General features: G+C 48.8%; 1 long non-coding RNA gene across 1 annotated transcript; it reads right to left on the minus strand.

The window, feature by feature from the left end:
* Window positions 1-5,164: 5,164 nt before the first annotated feature.
* Window positions 5,165-7,215, minus strand: LOC306650291. The gene is made up of 3 exons (XR_013760852.1): window positions 7,084-7,215; window positions 6,372-6,583; window positions 5,165-6,100 (listed from the first exon to the last, which is right to left on the minus strand). It is a non-coding gene; the product is annotated as an uncharacterized lncRNA (long non-coding RNA).

Genomic DNA, 7,215 nt, shown 5'->3' on the forward strand with positions numbered 1-7,215 from the left:
GAGGAAGTACCTGTCACGAGACGCTTGACGCCGGGGGTGCGGGGGAGGAGCCCCGCCTCAACCTTGCGTCACGTTCCGGCCGCGTAGGGCCTGGGCCCGGGTCACGTGGTGCAAACATGTCTGCCCCCGAGTGGGAGGCGCCATCTTGGAGACCCGTACAAGGAGCAGGGCGGCGCCATGTTGGACCCACAAACCAATTCCTCAGCCATCCCCCGTTAGTCCACAATAAAGAATGCCAGAGCAAAGAGAGCGGGGAGAAACCGGCCCTTCCAGTTGCGTCGCTATTTGGAAGGAACCCATCGCCAACCGAGTGTCCTGAGGTTTGCAAGCATCATCAAAGCTCGCTGTACGGAAAAAAAAAAAAGCTTGCTGTAGGAAAGGACTTTACCAAGGAGAAATCTCTGAGCAATGAGAGACAAGACAGCATTATTCGACAGATTCACGCAGGGACGAGGCAGCCGTCATCTTTACTGTGCACCTAAACTACGCCTTTGAATTGTCTCTATTTAGCCTTACTTTGACCACGTACCCAAGGTGATCATCACCATTTTACAAATAAGGAACTGAGACAAGACCTAGCTCACACGTTAAAGGGCAGGGTGGGGCTGCGAACCAGCGCGTCTGTCGGTGCCCCTGTGTGTGATCCCGCTAGGGGATTGAAAATGCTTGCACCATGTGTGTGGCTGGCAACAGAGACAAAGGGATGAATTAGGCATGACCAGAACACTTTTGGTAGAGGAGATAGCCCAAGAAAATACTGGTAGCACCCTCGGGAGCACCAGCCCCAAGGGAACACACCCAGGTCTCATCAGAACGTCTCATCTTCAACACGTGCCCCTCTCAGAGTCTTTTCTTGTTTTGCCAACATGCAAACTCCATTTGTTTGGTGGTTCTGTCCAAAAACCTTGGAATCATTCTGAACTCATATAGTGACCTCCAAAAAGATATATGTCATGTCCCAGAACCTGGGAAAGTGATCTGATTGGGGAAAAGGGTCTTTGAAGATGTTAGCATCTCAAGAGGAGATCATCCTGGATGATTTAAGTGAAACCTACACCCAATGACAAGTCCTCTTAGAAGAGACGCAGTAGCTGAGCCACGCCTGTCATCCGGGCAACTCGGGAGGCTGAGGCAGGAGCATCACAAGTTCAAAGCCAGCCTCAGCACTGGCCAGTCACTAAGCAGTTCAGTGACACCCTGTTTCTAAATAAAATACAAAATATGACTGGGATGTGGCTCAGTGGTGGAGTATCCCTGGTTTCAATTCCCCAGTATCCCCCACCGAAAAAAAAATAGACACAGTAGAGTCCCCCAGAGAAGTCCATGTGAAGATGAAATCTAGGATTGGTGTGAGAACAAGATAAGGATGCTGACAGCCACCAGAAGGTGGAAGAAACAAACAAAAGAGCAACTTAGAGACTGTTGGCTGGGTGCCATGGTACTTGCCTGTAATCTTAGCATCTTGGGAGGCTGAGGCAGGAGGATCGCAACTTGGAGGCCAGCCTCAACCACTCAGCGAGACCCTGTCTCAAAATAAAATATAAGAAGCGCTGGGGATGTGGTTCAGCGGTTAAGGGTCCCTGGGTTCAACCTGGTACCTTAAAAAAAAAAAAAAAAAAAAAACTCTTTCTGGCCTCCAGAAATGTGAGAGAATACAATTCTAAGGTTTTAAGTCAAGAAATTTGAGGTAATTTGTTGCAGCAGCTCTATGAAAGTAATTTGGCTTCTTTATATCGCTTATACTCCTCATCCACATCCTCCAGAATATATCTAGAATGTGACCAAGTTCTTATAGTCTCTGCCACTATAACCTGACTGAGCGTGCATCCTTTTTAACCTGATTTATTGCAGCAAGCTGGATTTCCTGCTTCCTGTCCTATGCACCTTGTCCCCAATCTGTTCTCAACACAGCCTCAAGAGTAATTCTATAAAAATGTCAACCCCTGCTATCCTGCCACTCAAACTTCTCCCATAAGTTGGAGTGTCACAATGTGGGGATTTAAAAAGATCCCTCCAAAGGCAGAGGAAGCCTTTGCTTGGCTCTTCCAGGTTCAAAACAAGCAATGCAAAAGATTTAAGGACGCATCAGGTTTTAGCAAAGGGGAGGAAGTTGGAGAGAAAGTGAAAATGAACCGACACATTCTGACACAGACTTGTGGCTTTCAGAAGTAAAGAGTAAGCTGGGCCCAGTGGCGCACACCCGTCATCCCCCAGCAGCTAGGGAGGCGGAGGCAAGAGGATGGCAAGTGGGAGGCCAGCCTCAGTCACTTAGCAAGGCCCTGAGCAACTCAGCAAGACCCTGTCTCCAAATAAAACATACAAAGGGCTGGGGATGTGGCCTCAATAGTAGGGCACTTGCCTAGCGTCCTTGAGGCCCTGGGTTCCATCTGCAGGAGTGCAAAACAGGTCACAGAGCATCTTTGGAATCTATACCATGTGTGAGGAGGAGCCCTGGAAGATTTTAACCAGAGCAAACCTGTCTCTATGTGTGAGATGAGTTTCCTCCACACGTTGCTTGCTTGACAGAGTGTTTAGAGGTACTGTCCTTCTTATTTTCACACTGTGAGCCTACGGTGGGCTCTTGTCACAGCCCCATGACACAGACCACTCAACCACTTTTTTGGGGGGGAGTACCAGACATTGAACCCAGGAACACTTACCCACTGAGCCACCTCCTCAGCCCTTTTTATATTTTATTTAGAGACACGGTCTTGCTGAGTTGCTTAGGGCCTCGCTGAGTTGCTAAGACTGGCCTTGAACTTGTGATCCTCCTGCCTCAGCCTCCTGAGTCGCTGGGATGACAGGTGTGCACCACCCCACCCAGCCTATTTTATTCGTGTGATGTGTAGGACAGGAAGCAGCTTTATAGAGTTTATAAATTTCTCTGGGTTTTGCTATTTTAAACACCACATGACCAGGGAGGAAATGAGAGGAAGAGACTGGGGTCCCACAACACCCAATAACCTAAAGACCTCCCGCTAGGCCCCACCTCTTAAAGGCTCCACCACCTGCCAAGAGCACCACTCTGAGGACCAAATGGTTAACACATGGGGCATCAAAGATTCAACCTGCAGTAGGAATGTTAATCCTCCACATCTCTAGGCTCTGTTACCTGGCTCCTGTGTGAGTCCATGCGGGTAGGCCCTGGGCCATGACCCTGCCACAGCTCCTGCTAGGAACAGTTCCAGTTCAGCTGGGCATGGTGGCTCCTGCCTGGAATCCCAGCGGCTCAGGAGGCTGAGGCAGGAGGATTGCAAGTTGGAGGCCAGCCTCAGCAAATTAGTGAGGCCCTAAGCAACTCAGCAAGACCCTGTCTCTAAATAAAACATAAAAAGGACTGGGAATGTGGCTCAGTGGTTAAGCACCCTGGGTTCAATCCCTGGGACCAAAATAAAACAAATCAAAATAAACATGCTGCACTAACCCCCAAGGCCCTGATTTTAGTGGTAGAGCCTTTGGGGCCTGAATAATCATTGAGGGATTCAACTTCACGGACGGGATTAGTGGCCTTAGAAAACAACTTGAGGTTTGATGATCTACTCTGCCACCCAGCAAGAAGGCACCCTCTTTGAAGCAGAGAATGGACCCTCACCTGGCTCCAAATCTGCTGACACCTTGAACTCGGACTTCCCAACTTCTTGATAGCTTGCTACCTTTATGAACTACCCTGTCTAGGGTATTTTGTTACAGCAGCAGGAACAAACTAATACAGCTTTACTCTCAGGCAGTTCTAGTCCAGGTGACACGGAAGTCCCTCACCAGTTCTGGATGTGTCTTATTCTTTATTTGTGGGCAACAAAATCTTTCTTCAGCAGCTCTGCTGCCCCCTCTGCAGAAAGAAAAAAAAAAAAAAAAAAAAAAAAAAGACCCAGACTTGTGTTATTGGTCCTAATTGTCCCAGATGTGGTCCAGGGTCCACTTTCAAATGAGTCACTGTGGGAAGAGGGCTGCAGTACAGCCTGTATGCAGGAAGGCTCTAGAATGAAGCTCTGGCTAACATCTCATGAAAGACAGAGACTAGGAAGATAAAATTTTTTTTTAAATGATACCAGGGATTGAACCCAGGGGTGCTTAACCACTAAGCCACCTCCTCAGCCCTTTTTATATTTTATTTAGAGACAGGGTCTCACTGAATTGCTAATGGCCTCGCTAAGTGGTTGAGGTTGGCCTCCCACTTGCCATCCTCCTGCCTCAGCCTCCCGAGCTGCTGGCATGGCAGGCGTGTGCCACTGCGCCCAGCACGGATGTCTTTGTAGGTGTTTCCCTGCTGGTGTGCAGACCACAGCTCCTGGAGCGTAGCGGTGGTGACTGGTTCATCCAGAAGCTGAAGACTAATTCCCTTTGAATGAATTTATGAACAAATTAACAAAACTTTATTTCCTTTGTAGTATGTGATAGAAAACTGCCCCAAGCCACCACCCGAGACATCCCTTACCCAGCAACTGACACATAACTTCAGTCGTCCCTTGTAATGTGCTGAAGCGTGATATAAATCCCATCCACACCTGATCTCACAGTAACTCGAGAGAAGTGGGATTTATTACCACCAGTTAAAGGGAAAATGGAAATCCTGAGCTCAGAGAGCGTGGGGGAAATTTCTCCAAAGACAAACGAGCTCAGACTGGGAGCTTGAGGTTGGGGGAAGTTAGCGGAGATTAAAGATGAAGTTGGGTCAGGGATCTGGGGTCAGTGAGGGAGTGATTCCTGAGTGCATGAAGGATCCAACCAGACAAAACTGACCATTTTATTTATATATATTTTTTTCAATTATTTTGCAGCACAGGAAATTAAGCTCAGGGGTGTTCTATCACCAGGCCACATCCTCAGTCCTTTTAATATTTTACTTAGAGACAGGGTCTCGCTGAGTTGCTTAGGGCCTCACTAATTTGCTGAGGCTGGCCTCCAACTTGCAATCCTCCTGCCTCAGCCTCCTGAGCCGCTGGGATTCCAGGCAGGAGCCACCATGCCCAGCTGAACTGGAACTGTTCCTAGCAGGAGCTGTGGCAGGGTCATGGCCCAGGGCCTACCCGCATGGACTCACACAGGAGCCAGGTAACAGAGCCTAGAGATGTGGAGGATTAACATTCCTACTGCAGGTTGAATCTTTGATGCCCCATGTGTTAACCATTTGGTCCTCAGAGTGATGCTCTTGGCAGGTGGTGGAGCCTTTAAGAGGCGGGGCCTAGCAGGCGGTCTTTAGGTTATTGGGTGTTGTGGGACCCCGGTCTCTTCCTCTCATTTCCTCCCTGGTCATGAGGTGTTTCCTGTTCCACCCTGGTGGACTCCTGCCATGATGTCAGCAGCAACTAGGTCAACGTATGGTGGATTGGAACGTCCAAAACTAGGAACCAAATAAACCTTTTTCCTTCATAAGTTGGTTTTCTCAGGTATTTGTCATGCTGGAAAGCATGTGAGACTCAGGATTTGAAGAGGGAGCTGGGGGCTGGTCTCTGTTCTTTTTCTTCCCAGCAGACGGTTCTGTCTGGCCTTGTGGGACAAGGGGTGTCAGAGCTACAAAGAAAAGCTCCTGCTAAAATATTCTTTGCATTTGTCTGAAATTCAAATGTAATTGGTGTGTGATCTGGAAGCCGATCCAGTATTTGATCTAACGACCAGCTGTGTTTGCTGAGAATCTGTGACCGGTTTGTTGACACAACCCTTTGTGTTTGGTCTCCTTCTTCACTTCCTTCTCCCTTTCCTCCTGCTACCCCAGGTTTGAACTCCTCAATAAAGTGACAGCATGTTGAGCTTGGACGAGACTCATTTTTATTTTTGTACCAGGGATTGAACCCAGGGGCGCTTAACCACGGAGCCACATCCCAGCCCATTTTATCTTTTATTTACAGACAGGGTCTTGCTGAGTTGCTCAGGGACCTGCTAAGTGGCTGAGGCTGGCCTCCAACTTGCGATCCTCCTGCCTCAGCCTCCTGAGCTGCTGGGATGACAGGCATGTACCACCATGCCCGGCAAGTAAGAGGAATTCTAAGAGACCCACTCTTAATGCTTGGGGGATGGGGCACAGCAAGGGAGATGGGCATTTTATTTCCCAGCGGAACCCACGACTAGACTGCACGTGAGTTCATTCTACCCTCTTGATTCCCTGGAGCAGGAAAGGAGAGAGAGGGGCAGGGGACGGGGTGGTTGTGGGGGAGCGGCCTGCAGACCCCAGTTGGGGAGGCTAAAGGGTGGCACTTTCCCAGAGTCCAAGCCTTAGTCTAGAAAGGCCCTGGGCTTGAACCATTGCATCAGTTCTTTGTTCTTGCAAAATGAAAACACCTCAAAATTTAGTGTCATAAAACAATGGTCATTCATTATCTCGCCATGTCTGTATGTCGGAGTTCAGACATGCAGAGCATCAGTGACTGACTTACGTGCACTCCATGGTCTGGAGACTCAGCTTGTCTTGGAAGCTCAAGGAATGGGGCCTGGAACCATCTGGAAACTTGCCAGGGGCTAGGGAATCCGCTTCCAACCTGGCTTGCGCACAGAGTTGGCAAACTGGGATTGACAAATTGAATTCTTTCCATCAGCTGCTTGAAGGTCTCCATGAGATGGATGCTGACTTCACCCTTGAGGAAACAATCTAAAGGACGACAAGAATTGGCAATGTCTGACACATCCAAGCCCTAGAAGTCATGTACTGAGCTGGGTGCAGTGGCACATGCCTGTCATCCTAGCAGCTCGGGAGGCTGAGACAGGAGAATCACAAGTTGGAGGCCAGCCTCAGCAACTGAAAGGCCCTATGAAACTCAGCAAGACCCTGTCTCTAAATAAAATATTTTAAAAAAGGGTTGGGGATATGGCTCAGTGGTTAAGTGCCCCTGGATTCAATTCCCAGTACCAAAAAGAAAAAAAAAAAGTCATAGTCTGTTGTGGCTACAAAATTCTCATCATCACACAGGTCATCTTGGACTCCTGGTGAGAGGAGACTAGAGCTGGACATGAACAGCAGGTGGTAAGGATCACTGGGGCCAACATGGAAGCTGGAGAGTACAACTGTTGTATTACTCCATTTTCCATTGCTATAGCAAACCTCCTGAAGCTGGGTGATGTTCAAAAGAAAAAAAGGTTTGTTTAACTCACAATGTGGGAGGCTGAAAGTCTGATTGTGTGGCCCCCTCAAGTCAGCCTCTGGTGAGGGCTCCCTTGGCTACCTCACATCATGGCTGAATCCCATGCAAGAGTCATCGCGTGATGAGACAAGGAAGCCAGAGA

Source organism: Sciurus vulgaris (genome assembly GCF_902686455.1).
Source record: "Sciurus vulgaris genome assembly, chromosome: 19".
NCBI lineage: Eukaryota > Metazoa > Chordata > Mammalia > Rodentia > Sciuridae > Sciurus > Sciurus vulgaris.